We start from the raw sequence: 16,547 nt of genomic DNA on the forward strand, positions 1-16,547 counted from the left end.
CTTATTTTAAGATTAGAGATAATTATTCTAAGATATTAATTGTCCAAGCAATTTACAAAGATCTCAGATGATTTCAACATGCCTTGGTTGCTCTAATTTTATTTTTTACTCAAGATTCTCTTGGTTAAAACCAACAGAAATCCAACTTTTATTAACTTAAATAATAAAATGATTTGTTGGCTCATAATTTTGAAGTTAAGGGTTATAATGGCCTCAGGCACAGCTGGATTCAGGAGCCCAAGTGAAGTTGCCGGGACTTATCTCTCCCTCACTTGTTTTGTTTTCTCTGTTGGTCTCATATTTTCCTATAAAATATAGGCTTTCTCTTAGTAGCAAGGAAGATGGTACCCACAGAATTTGATTCACATCCTCTGGCTCTGTAACTCAAAATCCAAGCCCTTCCTCTCTTATCTGTAAATCTAAAAATACTTAAGGGGAGGACTTTGACCCAGTTGCATCACATATCTAGTTCTGAGGCTGGAGAGATAGGGTATTATGAGCCTCAGTCCTAGTAAAATCACACATTTAAATCTGGGGAGAAATTGTTTAAGTTTGGGTAATGGTTTTGCAGGTAATTTTAATTTTGTTCTTTTGCTTATCTTTTGATTATTTTTTCCACATTTTCTGATAATTTACAAACATCTGCAAAGTAGCTGACATGTTCTTCATCTAAAAGGAAAGACAGTGTATCACAATGCTGAGATTTATCTATTTTTTCTTTCAGGAACTGTTTTGGACTTGCACTCATTTGCCAAAAAACTGTAGATTCTCTCAAACTGAGTATACAGTTAATAGCTCACCTTTTCTTTCCTGAGTCATAGTCATTTTGAGTTACTTTGCAGAATATGGTGTTACTTCAGGAGTTTTTAAGGCACAGTAGATTGAGTGTCCATGTGTTTGGTACTGTACTAGGCAATGGAGGGAAATATCAGATGAATAAATAAGACATGTTTATCAGTAGAGAGCCTACTGCATTAACTTTTTTCCTTGAGTTTCTGAAGCCAAATAATAGGTTGAATGAAGTGGCTAGTGGAGGTTATGCTTATAATCAATCATATATACAGCATGCGGAGAATTTTATCTTTTTGACACTGTCCCTATAGATATTATATGACAATAAGAATTTTTCAAAACTGTATTCTTCAGAAGTGTTTCATGCCCATGTTAGTGATTTTGAGTTATTAAGGAGAAAGGAAAGGGAACTCATATTGGTTGAATGCTTACGACACACAATTCTTACTTGAAATACATTATTTGATTCTCCCAGTAACCTGGAAGACAAATACAAATATTGCCATTTTTTAAATGAAGAATTTGAGGAAATCTTTTGATTAGTTTTAGATAATATCACTTTTTAGAAAAGAACATTTTCACTGTCTGAATAAGAAGGTCATGTAAGTAGGTGCTGACCCCAGTACACTAAAGTTTAATAATTTTATTTCATTGTTATCATTTTCAGGTCAGAAAAACATCTCTTGGAGTGGGTAGGCTAGAATCATCTTAATTTTGCATTTAAGAGAATGGAAGCTCAGAGAGGTTAGGGAATTAGTCAGTAGTCTTAAGGAGAACCAAGCAGAAGAGAAAAAGTAATTTAATGTATAGTCTCTTTTATGTCCATTTTTGGGGGGTGAGTGTTAACATTTTATGGGCAGGAATGAAGTATTAAAATATAAGTACAGTGCATACTCCATGATCCAGGTTTCATGATCAACAGCAAAATTTGAGAATATGAACTACCTTTCCTACTTTGTTCTTCCACTTTCCTTAACTTCTCTAACTTCTACTTTACTCCCTGTAGGATGAGTAAAAATTTATGAACCGAAAGTATTTATTGAGTCCTTCTTTAGTCCTAAAAGTTCTTAAAGGCAGAAGTCTTATCTTAATTTCTTGGGTAACTCATAGTAATTAACACAGGCCATTGATCTACTTGGTTTTTCTTTCATTAATACCACACTGTCTCAATTACTGTCACTTTATAGTAAGTCTTGAAGTTGGATGGTATCAATCCTCCAACTTTATTCTTTTCTTGCAATATTATGTTAACTATTCTCTGACTTCTGCCTCTCCATATAAACCGTAGAATCAATTTGCTGATATCCACAATGAACTTACTGGGATTTTGATTGGAATTACATTGAATCTATAGATCGATATGGGAAGAACTGACTTCTTGATATTGTTAAGTTTTCCTATTTATGAACATAGATTATCTCTCCATGTTTTTGGTTCTTTGATTACTTTCAACAGAGTTTTATAGTTTTCCTCATACAGATCTTATATGTATTTTATTAGATTTATACCTAAGTATTTCATTTTAGGGGGTACTAGTATGTATAATATTGTTTTTAATTTCAAATTCCATTTGTTCATTGCTATGTATAGAAAAGCATTAACTTTTGTATATTAACCTTATATCCTGCAACCTTGCTGTAATGGCTTATTAGCTCCAGAAGTTTTTTCAGGCCATTATGTTGGACTTCCTATACAAATGATGATGTAATTTGTGAACAAAGACAGTTTTATTTCTTCCTTCCCAATCTGTATATCTTTATTTCTTTATCTTATTGCACTAGCTAGAACTTACAGTACAATGGTGAAAAAGAGTGGTGAAAGGGGACATCCTTGCCTTGTGCCTGAATTTCATGGGAAAGCCTCATGCTTCTCACCATTAAGTATGATGTTAGCTGTAGATTTTTGTAAAAATTATTTATCGAGTGAGGAAATTCCCCTTTATCCTAGTTTGCTGAAGGCTTTTCTTTTCTTCATATCATGAATGGGTGTTGGATTTTGTAAAATGCTTTTTCTGCTTTTATTGGTAAGTTCATGTGGGATTTCTTTTTTAGCTTATTGATCTGCTCAGTTATATTAATTGATTTTCAAACGTTGAACCATTCTTCCCAGAACTTAGTCTTTTAGCCACCCTTCAGTAAGGTCCTATTGAGCTTTTATAAGAACCAATGTTACTCTAGGAGATTATAGTCTATCCCAAATAGAAAGACTTTAGTTTGTACAGTGTCTCAAAGAGCATTACCCATGGCATTAGATTTTTTTTTATGGTAAATGTTTAGAATCTCAGTACATAACATGTAGACCTCTGGACCTTGGCCCTTTGGGTTATATTTATCATAACATGCCTCATTTTATTTCTAGACATATGTACTGAGAGTCATAAAAGTAATTTAGAGGAGAACCTTATAGTTATTCATTTATTTATTTTTTGCTATGTTTGCAGATATACCTGGCATCTAAAATTTAGAATTCCTTTTGCTGACTGGTATTTCATTTTATATCACAATAATCTATAACTGTTCTCTTTGAGGGTTTTGAAACTAAAGTACCTAGATTAACATCTGTGATTATGAACTTCATGGTATTCATACTGAGTACAAACTTTATTCTTGGCTTTAACTTGCTTACATACACCTATTTTCCTTTTGCTTTGTCTTTGTTTTTGCCATCTCTTAAGTTTCTTTAAAGCTCCTTTAGAATAAAACACAGTATACATGAATGATAATTCATTTACATTAAAAAATAGAGCATTTGCATTAGAATTCAGTAGTTACACTTCATGTTATTAGTTATGAACTGTGTAGAGATACATTTAATACTTGAAAATAGTCACTTCCCTCAAGTAAGCAGAAAGGATGTTCATAGCACTTGATTTGTTGTCTGTTTCTAGCCACAGTGGGGTATGAAATGGGGGAATAGCAAGTAGAATTGGTTTTTCATTTTTAAAATAATTTGCAAGACTATAAACTCTATGGTGTATTAATTTTTCCAAACCTGTTAGCAGTCTAATTTAAGTGAAATCGTTTTTCATCTTTAAATCGTTTTTCATCTGAAGAAATGTCTGAAAGCATGTCTAAAGAATAAATTAATTTTTCTTACAAATGTAGTGGACAACAGTGTGTAAGTAATAAATGTATCATAATTTTGGAAAAAGAGCTAAAGGCTCTTTTCCATTTCAACTAAAAGTTATGAAGATTTGGATTTTCCCTAAGGAGCTAATTATTTGCGGAGATTATTATGGTAGCAGATTGTACAAGAAGTTCAAGATCTCTGTAAATAGTCATTAAGAAAACCCGATATATGTCATTTAAATGCAACACTGAAACTATATAAGCCAGTTCATTAAGAAAAAAATGACTGAATATATGAATGATTATTTAACTGTGAAGAGTTTTTTAACCAAAATGTTTTATAGTCCTATAAAGTAATATTTGAAAATTTTCTGATTCTTTAGTTCCTTGACCAACTGCTCAAAAGTCAATAACATTTTAGAGTAGTCCAATTAGTGTATAAAGTTCTCAGTCTTTCAGAAGATGACATCTTTATCTGTAAGGTATAAAAGTTGTTGTAATGATCATCCATAGTGCAAACTCTCTATTTTAAAATATTATCTTTGGGAATATTCCATGGTGTCACATGTGCTTTCATGAGGTACTTATGTCCTTTCTAGAGTAGGTGTCCTGGTAGTGGACATTTCTGTTTCTGTTTCTTGCCACCATGACCAACATCTGTTCTCTCTTTGGGTAAGAGAACCAGGTTTTCGTACAAGAGGGAATTACTCCTTCCTTCCAATTAGTCTACAGGGTTTGGGTTGGCCTGAGTCCAGCTTCTGGCTCCAAGGACCATGAAAACCCAGGCTGGGCCAAAGAGAGAACTCACACATTATGTCAGGGATGGGTGTATGGCACAAAACAAGTAATGATTAAGGAGCTGCTGGAACTTCTAGAAAGAGGTATTTTCTCTCCTCTGGGGTTGCTAACCTGAGAGGATGTAAGCGGGAAGCTTCTGTTGCTCACATTTGCCAAATATGGATAGAGGTTTTCTGAGAATTCTGTGGTAGCAGAGCCCTAAAATGGAAAAAGAATATACTGCTTGTCTTTTTGATCCCCTGGATGTAGTTATGCCTATAAGCAGATGTACCCCTGAATTACCTAGCTACTAGAGCCACTCTTTTCCCTTATTTTGCTTAAACTAGTTTGAATTATGGTTGTGTCATTTACCAAAAAGGCTGGAAGATTCAGATTAGATCCTAGATAGTTCACTGCATTGTGGATTATAGTAGGTGATTTAAAAATAAAATATGATTGTTATTAATAGTTATTAATATATAGGCTTCACATATGTATTTTTGTGGAGTGTATTTTTGAGGCAATTATCCCCATAATTCAAGGGAAAATATTTTTAATGACATACCTATTACCCACCAAATTATTTGTGTTCCTAAACTTTTAAATAGTGGAACAATCCAACTTGGACTAAAATGAATTTTGAACAGACAAAAGGAAAAGATCAACAAGATAAAGCATAAAGATCGCTAAGTTAAGGATGAGAAAGTGAATTCTGCTGGGCAGTTTTAAAAGAGAGAGATAGAAGAGAATAGGGGGAACTTTAATGGGCAACTGGTTTAAAATAGAAAAGTCTGGACCAGCAGACACTCCAGGCTTACTTTGGTGTGCTTCTGATTCCTTTCCATTCTCTTTAATATGCTGTTACACTTTTGAGATTATCTTAATTATTTTCTACATATCTTTCAGTTTTGGAATGTTTTGCAGTTTCCTTTTGTGATGAGGATTTAATAATTTAGTTAGAGCTTGGATTCTTCATTACCCCACTCTTTGCTATGCAGTTTTTATATAATATGGGAGGTTATCTATAGTTTTTTTTTAATATTGTGGAATCCACATAAAGTGCCTCAGTCATATCTTTGTCCTAGAGAAGTTGGAACTTCCTGGATTCATCTGGGTATATTTTTCAGTCCTGACTGGACAGTGCTCTAACAATGTCAATCTTCTACCAGACAAGATCCTTAGATCTTTGAAAAGAGATATCAAAGCTCACTTTTTTGCCTCTTCTGATAATAGTTCCTTCTGTGCTTTTTATGAGATGTGGTTTACATATACCATTGCATATGTATCTTACATATTATATACCTTTATATATATATAGGTGCATGTGCGTATATATATATATACACACACATATACCTATATACATATATATTGGCATATATGTATTAAAAAGTATATATATACACACAAAAGTATATAGATATATATGTGCTTATAAATATATATACACAAACATACATATATCTTTTTATACATTTTTATGTGTTACTTCTTTGGATAGAATTTGTGATGTGACCTTGCTTACCTATATGCAATAAAATGAAGAAAATCTCCTATGTTCCTGAAAACTAACTAGATGTGTCTCTCCTAACTATTTTTCTAGTGACCACGTAACTCCTGGAGGTCAAAACTACTAAGTAATTCCTATTATTGGTAACAGGTTCTATTCCTGGCTTCTTCACTTTCTGCCTATAATACCTTGGGCAAAACACCTAACCGTAATATTTTTCACACAGATATTTTTCAGCTCTAAATATTTTATTCTTAGAATTTTTTAGGTCATTCTTATATTAATGGCAGAAATATTTTTGTCTGAAAAGTGTGGGTAGTCACATTATTTCAGTTTTTTTAGCATTTTGCATTTGCTTAATTATCTAACATGACCCCCTATACCCTTGGGAAGCAGAGCACACTGGTAACACACACATTCTAACCAAAGAGAAAACTGAGTGATGTTTTTATCATTCTGTGTGTTATCAAGTAACATTCCAATAGTTCAGAATACCCTTCTGAGACATTTTCATTACTTTTGATATAAGTTGTCCTTTACATAATTCCCACCTTGAATTTTCTCACCTTTGTGATCTCCAAATTTAAACAGTAACAGGTTCTTTTAATGTTGCCACTGTTATATGAAATAGTATCTGATAATAACTTGTACAGATTGGTGACATGTTTGAAAACAGCATTTCCTAGAAGAGTGCTATCTTCTGAATGCTTCACTGATTTTTTTTCCTCCTACCATTCTGTTTCTTACCAAGTGTATTCTGAATTTCTTATCAATATATCAGGCATATATGAGAAACCCAATATTCCTCTGGCAATTTTATTTGTGTTGTCTCTTTCTGAAAACACAATAAGAAAAGAGGTTCTATAACTTCATACAGCCTTTCAGATACAGTTAGAACACTAAAGAGTTGTAGCACAGTTATATGAGCTACATTATATTCCAGCTATAAAACAACCACTTGGTAATCTTAAATATTAATTAATAATCTTAAATATTAAAAGAAGAGACACTTTCAAAATTAATGTCACTAAATTGGCATCATAAATTAGTAATTATTATGACTTTTGGGTTATGAATGATACATATTTAAGAACAATTGAACAGTACCTTTCTATGTATTCCATGCAAAAGTTAATATTTGCTAGGATAATTCAGTCTCTGAAGTAGGAACCTTAGCTTCCTCAACATTTGCTTTTTACTTAGAATTGCTAAGGCTAAGTAGGACCTTACCTAATTTCTGTATTTTATAGATGATAGTACAGACTAAAGGGTAAGTGACTCGCCCAAAGTGAAATAGTGATGGAGGTGAAATAAAATCACAGATCTCCTAATGATCACTTGTTTATTAAAAAATACTTATAAATTAAAAACTATTCATTCCGTTCTTGAAACATTTTAAAGTAGGTACCTTTAGGAGTTTCCCTTATTTAATGTTTTAGTGACAAATTCAAAATAGTTGTGTTTAATTCAAAGCTACAAAATATCAGTTTGTAACTAAATGAACATAGATACCAATCTAGGCCCCGTATCCTCTGAGCAAAGGGACTAGTGGTTACCAAGGAGGAAGGGTTAGGGCAGGTTTTGGGGAGAGGGTGAAGGGGATAAAGGGGTACAATAATTCACAATCACAGTGTAAGTTGGTCACAGGGATGGTAGTACAGCATGGAGAATATAGTCAATGATTCCATAACCTCTTACTATGTTGATAAATAGTAAAGTAACCACACTAAAGGGGTTGAAGATATAATAATGTGTAACTGTTGAACCACTGTATTGTGTAATTGAAATCAATGTAAGATTGTCTATCAACAATACTTTAATAAAAAAACCTGAGCAAAAGATCACCTTTAAAAAAAGAAAAAAATATATATAAGTATATATATATATATATATATATATATATATATATATATATATATATATATATACCTGAAGCTCCTGTTCAAAAAGGAAAGCCAAAATGTCTTTGGCTCTCTTTGTTTCTTTTCTCTGTATTGGGGAAGGTTGGCCATATTTTTCAGGTCTCTAAGAGCTGACACCTATTTTAATGACTTTATACCAAAGCAGAATAACAAGGAACTAGGGGATAAATCGTGAAAAGGGCAGTTTATAATATACAGACATAAAAAGTGTGACTTAAAGGCATCTTTTATAGTGTTCATGTTGTTCATATTACTAATTTAATAAGTATTTTATTTTTTAGATTGTGAATTTAGCACAGTATTTTAAATCATTTTTTATCATTACATGAATGTGCATAGATGTGTTTTGTTTTTTACATTTACCAGTTCATTAGAAGACTTTTTTTTTGGTATCATTAATCTACAATTACATGAGGAACATTATGTTTACTAGACTCACCCCATCACCAAGTACCCCCTACATACCCCATTACAGTCACTGTCCATCAGCATAGTAAGATGCTATAGAATCACTACTTGTCTTCTCTGTGTTGTACAGCCCTCCCTGTGTACCCCCCCACATTACATTATGTCTGCTAATAGTAATGCCCCCCTTTTTCTTTCTCCTTATGCCTCCCTTCCTACCCATCCTTCCCAGTCCCTTTCCCTTTAGTAACTGTTAGTCCATTCTTGGGTTCTGTGAGTCTGATTTGCACTTAGTTTTATCCTATCAGGGAGTAATGCCCCTTTTCTTTCTCTCTTTTTATTTGTTATCATTAATCTACAATTACATGGAGAATATTATGTTTACTAGGCTCTCCCCTACACCAAGTCCCCCCCACAAACCCCATTACAGTCACTGTCCATCAGCATAGCAAAATATTGTAGAATCACTACTTGTCTTCTCTATGCCTCCCACATTATACATGCTAATCATAATACCCCCTTTCTTCTTCCCTGCCCTTATCCCTCCCTACCCTCCCATTCTCCCCAGTCTCTTTCACTTTGGTAACTATTAGTCCATTCTTGTTCTGTGATTCTGCTGCTGTTTTGTTCCTTCAGTTTTTCCTTTCTTATACTCCACAGATGAGTGAAATCATTTGGTATTTCTCTTTCTCTGCTTGGCTTATTTCACTGACCATAATACCCTCTAGCTCCATCCATGTTGTTGCAAATGGTAGGATTTGTTTTCTTCTTATGGCTGAATAATATTCCACTGTGTATATGTACCACATCTTCTTTATCCATTCATCTACTGATGGACACTTAGGTTGCTTCCAATTCTTGGCTATTGTAAATAGTGCTGCAATAAACATAGGGGTGCATCTGTCTTTTTCAAACTGGAGTGCTGCATTCTTAGGGTAAATTCCTTAGAGTGGAATTCCTGGGTCAAATGGTAAGTCTGTTTTGAGCATTTTGAGGGACCTCCATACTGCTTTCCACAATGGTTGAATTAATTTACATTCCCACCAGCAGTGTAGGAGGGTTCCCCTTTCTCCACAACCTCACCAACATTTGTTGTTGTTTGTCTTTTGGATGGTAGTCATCCTTACTGGTGTGAGGTGATATCTCATTGTGGTTTTAATTTGCATTTCTCTCATAACTAGCAGTTGGGAGCATCTTTTCATGTGTCTGTTGGCCATCTGAATTTCTTTTTTGGAGAACTGTCTGTTCAGTTCCTCTGCCCATTTTTTAATTGGATTATTTGTTTTTTGTTTGTTGAGGTGGGTGAGCTCTTTATATATTTTGCATGTCAAGCCTTTATCGGATCTGTCATATACAAATATATTCTCCCATACTGTAGGGTACCTTTTTGTTCCATTGATGGTGTGTTTTGCTGTACAGAAGCTTTCAGCTTGATATAGTCCCACTTGTTCATTTTTGCTTTTGTTTTCCTTGCCCAGGGAGATATGTTCAAGAAGAGGTCACTCATGTTTATGTCTAAGAGGTTTTTGCCTATGTTTTTGTCTAAGAGTTTTATGGTTTCATGACTTACATTTAGGTCTTTGATCCATTTCGAATTTACTTTTGTATATGGGGTTAGACAATGGTCCAGTTTCATTCTCCTACATGTAGCTGTCCAGTTTTGCCAGCACCATCTGTTGAAGAGACTGTCATTTCGCCATTGTATGACCATGGCTCCTTTATCAAATATTAATTGACCGTATATGTTTGGGTTCATGTCTGGTGTCTCTAATCTGTTCCACTGGTCTGTGGCGCTGTTCTTGTGCCAGTACCAAATTGTCTTGATTACTATGGCTTTGTAGTAGAGCTTGAAATTGGGGAGTGAGATCCCCCCACTTTATTCTTCTTTCTCAGGATTCCTTCGGCTATTCAGGGTCTTTGGTGTTTCCATATGAATTTTTGAACTATTTGTTCCAGTTCGTTGAAGAATGTTGCTGGTAATTTGATAGGGATTGCATCAAATCTGTATATTGATTTGGGTAGGATGGCCATTTTGACGATATTAATTCTTCCTAGCCAAGAGCATGGGATGAGTTTCCATTTGTTAGTGTCCCCTTTAATTTCTCTTAAGAGTGTCTTGTAGTTTTCAGGGTATAGGTCTTTCACTCCTTTGGTTAGGTTTATTCCTAGGTATTTTATTCTTTTTAATGCAATTGTGAATGGAGTTGTTTTCCTGATTTCTCTTTCTATTAGTTCATTGTTAGTGTATAGGAAAGCCACAGATTTCTGTGTGTTAATTTTGTATCCTGCAACTTTGCTGTATTCCGATATCAGTTCTAGTAGTTTTGGAGTGGAGTCTTTAGGGTTTTGTATGTACAATATCATGTCATCTGCAAATAGTGACAGTTTAACTTCTTCTTTACCAATCTGGATTCCTTGTATTTCTTTGTTTTGTCTAATTGCCGTGGCTAGGACCTCCAGTACTATGTTAAATAGCAGTGGGGAGAGTGGGCATCCCTGTATTCCCGATCTCAGAGGGAAAGCTTTCAGCTTCTCGCTGTTCAGTATGATGTTGGCTGTTGGTTTATCATAAATGTCCTTTATTATGTTGAGGTACTTGCCCTCTATACCCATTTTCCTGAGAGTTTTTATTATGAATGGATGTTGAATTTTGTCAAATGCTTTTTCAGCATCTATGCAGATAATCCTGTGGTTTTTGTCCTTCTTTTTGTTGATGTGGTGGATGATGTTGATGGATTTTCAAGTGTTGTACCATCCTTGCATCCCGGGGTTGAATCCCACTTGGTCATGGTGTATGATCCTTTTGATATATTTTTGAATTCTGTTTGTGCATATTTTATTGAGTATTTTTGCATCTACATTCATCAGGGATACTGGTCTGTAATTTTCTTTTTTGGTGGGTTCTTTGCCTGGTATTGGTATTAGGGTGATGTTGGCTTCATAGAATGAGGTTGGGAGTATTCCCTCCTCTTCTACTTTTGGAAAACTTTAAGGAGAATGGGTATTATGTCTTCTCTGTATGTCTGATAAAGTTCCAAGGTAAATCTGTCTGGCCCACGGGTTTTGTTCTTGGGTAGTTTTTTGATTACCGTTTCAATTTCTTTGCTCATAATTGGTTTGTTTCACTTTTGTGTTTCTTCTTTGGTCAGTCTTGGAAGGTTGTATTTTTCTAGGAAGTTGTCCATTTCTTCTAGGTTTTCCAGCTTGTTAGCATATAGGTTTTCATAGTAGTCGTTAATAATTATTTGTATTTCTGTGGAGTCTGTCATGATTTTTCTATTCTCATTTCTGATTCTGTTGATGTGTGTTGATTCTCTTTTTCTCTTACTAAGTTTGACTAGAGGCTTATCTATTTTGTTTATTTTCTCAAAGAACCAGCTCTTGGTTTCATTGATTTTTTCTATTGTTTTATTCTTCTCAATTTTGTTTATTTCTTCTCTGATCTTTATTATGTCCCTCCTTCTGTTGACTTTAGGCCTCATTTGTTCTTCTTTTTCCAGTTTCGATAATTGTGACGTTAGACTATTCATTTGGGATTGTTCTTCCTCCTCCTTTAAGTTTGCCTGGATTGCTATGTACTTTCCTCTTAAGACTGCTTTTGCTGCGTCTCACAGATGTTGGGGCTTTGTGTTGTTGTTGTCATTTGTTTCCATATATTCCTTGATCTCTATTTTAGTTTGTTCATTTTTCCATTGATTATTTAGGAGCATGTTGTTAAGCCTCCATGTGTTTGTGAAACTTTTTGTTTTCTTTGTGCAATTTATTTCTAGTTTTATACCTTTGTGTTCTGAAAAGTTGGTTGGTAGAATTTCAGTCTTTTGGAATTTACTGAGGCTCTTTTTGTGACCTAGTGTGTGGTCTATTCTGGAGAATGTTCCATGTGCACTTGAGAAGAATGTGTATCCTGTTGCTTTTGGATGTAGGGTTTTATAGATTTCTATTAGGTTCATCTGTTCTAGTGTGTTGTTTAGTGCCTCCGTGTCCTTACTTATTTTCTGTCCAGTGGATCTATCCTTTGGGGTGAGTGGCATGTTGAAGTCTCCTAAAATGAATGCATTGCAGTCTATTTCCCCCTTTACTTCTGTTAGTATTTGTTTCACATATGCTAGTGCTCCTGTGTTGGGTGCATATATATTTAGAATGGTTATATCCTCTTGTTGGACTGAGCCCTTTATCATTATGTAGTGTCCTTCTTTATCTCTTGTTACTTTCTTTGTTTTGAAGTCTATTTTGTCTGATACTAGTACTGCAACCCCTGCTTTTTTCTCTCTGTTGTTTGCCTGAAATATGTTTTTCCATCCCTTGACTTTTAGTCTGTGCATGTCTTTGGGTTTGAGGTGAGTTTCTTGTAAGCAGCATATAGGTGGGTCTTGCTTTTTCATCCATTCTATTACTCTGTGTCTTTTGATTGGTGCATTCAGTCCATTTACATTTAGGATGACTATTGAAAGATATGTACTTATTGCCATTTCAGGCTTTAGGTTCGTGGTTTCTAAAGGTTCAAGGTTAGCCTCTTTAGTATCTTACTGCCTAACTTAGCTCGCTTATTGAGCAGTTATATACACTCTGGATATTCTTTTCTTCTTTCCTTTCTTATTTCTCCTCCTCCATTCTTTATATGTTGGTTGTTTTATTCTGTGCTCTTTCGTGTTTCCTTTAACTGCTTTTAGTGGGTAGTTGATTTTATTTTTTCCCTTTAGTTAGTTTTGGTTGGTCTGATTTCTTTGCTGTGATTTTATTTTCTCTGGTGACCTCTGTTTAGTCTTAGGAGTGCTCCCGTCTAGAATAGTCCCTCTAGAATACCCTGTAGAGGTGGTTTGTGGGAGGCAAATTCCCTCAACTTTTGCTTGTTTGAGAGTTGTTTAATCCCTCCTTCATATTTAAATGATAATCGTGCTGGATACAGTATCCTTGGTTCAAGGCCCTTCTGTTTCATTGCATTAAATATATCATGCCATTCTCTTCTGGCCTGTAAGGTTTCTGTTGAGAAGTCTGATGATAGCCTGATGGGTTTTCCTTTATTGGTGACTGTTTTCTTCCCTCTAGCTGCCTTTAAAACTCTGTCCTTTTCCTTGATCTTTGCCATTTTAATTATTATGTGTCTTGGTGTTGTCCTCCTTGGGTCCTTTCTGTTGGGAGTTCTGTGTATTTCCGTGGTCTGTTCGATTATTTCCTTCCCCAGTTTGGGGAAGCTTTCAGCAATTATTTCTTCAAAGACACTTTCTATCCCTTTTTCTCTTCTTCTTCTCATACCCCTGTGATGCAGATATTGTTCCTTTTGGATTGGTCACACAGTTCTCTTAATATTGTTTCATTCCTGGAGATCCTTTTATCTCTCTCTGATCAGCTTCTATGCGTTCCTGTTCTCTGGTTTCTATTCCATCAATGGCCTCTTGCATCTTATCCATTCTGCTTATAAATCCTTCCAGAATTTGTTTCACTTCTGTAATCTCCTTCCTGGCATCTGTAATCTCCCTCCAGACTTCATCCCATTTCTCTTGTATATTTCTCTGCATCTCTGTCAGCATGTTTATGATTTTTATTTTGAATTCTTTTTCAGGAAGACTGGTTAGGTCTGTCTCCTTCTCAGGTGTTGACTCTGTAATCTTTGTCTGCCTCAAATTTTGCCTTTTTATGGCGATAGAGATAGTTTGCAGAGCTGGGACGAGTGACGGCTGGGAGAACTTCCCTTCTTGTTGATTTGTGGCCTTCCTCTTCTGAGAGAACAGCAACCTCTAGTGGCTTGTGCTGGGCAGCTGCATGCAGACGCGGCTTCTGATTCTTGCCCGGCCGCAGTGGAGTTCATCTCCACTGTTGCTGTGGGCATGGCCTGCCACAGGCTGCGGCTCCGATATGGAGGAGCCACGTTGGAGGGGGAATGGCTGGGAGGCTGTTTATCTCCATGAGGGGCCTCTGAGCTGCCCTGCTATCTAGGGGTTTATGGTGCCCAGAGTTCCCTGCTGCTGGACTAAGTGTCCCAGGATGCTTCCATCTGGCGGTGGGGTCCCTGTCCCTTTAAGAATTCCAAAAAGCACTCGCTTTTCTTTGTCCCTGGGGCGACAGCTGCAGGGTCCCACTCACAGGTCTTACTGTCCTGTTTCCCTTGTATCCAGCACCCCACGCATGCACTGTGTCTGCATTCCAGTGCAGATGGCTAGGGCTGGGTGTTTAGCTGTCCTGGGCTCCCTCACCCTCCCTGCTCCAACTCCTCTTCTCCCGCCCAGAGCTGGGATGTGTGGCGCTCGGGTCGCGCTGGGCCGGGGCTTGTATCTTACCCCCTTCGCGAGGTGCTGGGTTCTCGCAGGTTTGGATGTAGCCTGGCTGTTGTCCTGTGTCTTCTGGTCTCTCTTATGGGAAGTGTTGTATTTGTTGTATTTTCAAAAATATATGTGGTTTTGGGAGTAGATTTATGCTGCTTTACTCATGCCGCTATCTTGGCTCCACCTCTGCAGGAGTCCTTTTTCATATGTTCTTTACAAATTGTACATATACTTCAAATAACTATTCCTGCTCTGTAGCTTGCTTTCTAAATATCTCTTTTGACAGACACAGGTGCTTAATTTTAATGTAGTCTAATTCATCAATCATTTTTTTGTGGTTAGTGCTTCCTGGGTCTTGTTTACAGTGTTTTTGCCTGCTCCAAAGTCATGAAAATGGTTTTCTATGATAGATTCTATACCTTTTTTACATTACTTTTATATCTAGGTCCACAGTTAAATGAAGTAGTTATATATGTGTGAGACTGTTCCTGTTCTCTTCTGCTGGTATATCTGTTTATCCTTAGGCCAATACACAGCATCTTAATTACTATAGTTTTTCTTAGGTCTTCCTGTCTAATAGTGTTAAGTCCTCCAGCTTTGTTCTTGAAGATATCTTGAAGATGGCAGAGGAGGAAGCACTAGGAGTCTTCTCTCCATCTAGATAACCCATTTGCACTGGCAGAATCTGCATGATGTAACTAATTTGGAACTCTGGAGTCTGTTGAAGCCTTGCAACCTCTTGGATGGTAAATTGTGTCTAATTTTGGTCTATTTCAGCTCTGAGCACAGTAGCAGCTACCTGTCCTCCACCCCTAGCCATGTGGCAGTTAGCTGTGCTCCTGTTCCTAGAGCAACTTGCACACAGCCTGCAGGAGCCAGAGTGGGGGAAAAGGACCCTGTCCCCAAATACTGGGACCTGTACCCTGATTGCTGATTGCTGCTTCTGATCACAGAAGTGCAAATAAATGGGCAGCTAACTATTGTCATTGTACCTCTCTTCATTGTTGCAAGACCTTCTGCCTCTGGATTAAGTGACTTTCAGGGGATTTCAAGGGCCTGGGCAGCCACCCCTTTTCATTTTTCTTTTCCTCTTTTTGGAGCCAGACACTAAAGACTAGGGCATTCAAAAGCAACTGCATGGAGGGGAAAGTTAGAGAGTGATCCCACCTACCTAGGGAAAGGCACATGTTCATAAAAGAACTGAGAAGATCTTAAGTTTATATTTCAGGCTGATCGTTGATATAGAGCCTATAAAAGCAAAAACACAAAAAACAGAATAAAAACCCCAGCAAAACTTGGGAAGGAGGAGAATCTGATTTCCAGATTACTATATTTAAATATCCAGTTTTCAACAAAAATATCACAAGGCATACACAAAAACAGGAAAGTATGGCCCATTCAAAGGAAAATAACAAATCAACAGAAACTGTCCCTGAAAAGGATATTCCTGAATATTCTTGACTTTTTGAATTTCTCTATAAAATTTACAAGCAGCCTATCAATTTATGTTTTAAAAATGCTTGCTGAGATTTTGATTGGTATTGCCTTAAATCTATAGATTGATTCAGAGATAATTGGTATTTTTATAATATTAAGTCTCCCAGTCCATGAATACTTTTAATTTTCCATTTAATTAGTTTTTCTTTAATTTATCTCAATTTTTCCAGTAGGGTTCATTTTTTCAAGTACTTTTAGATTTATAAAACAAATTGAATGGAAAATATAGAGAGTTCTCATGTACCCCTACCTCACACACCCACAGCCCCCCCACAACGAACATCTTGAACCACAGTGGTACATTTGTTACAATTGT

The sequence above is a fragment of the Manis pentadactyla genome, chromosome 1 (assembly GCF_030020395.1).
Source record: "Manis pentadactyla isolate mManPen7 chromosome 1, mManPen7.hap1, whole genome shotgun sequence".
Taxonomy (NCBI): Eukaryota; Metazoa; Chordata; class Mammalia; order Pholidota; family Manidae; genus Manis; species Manis pentadactyla.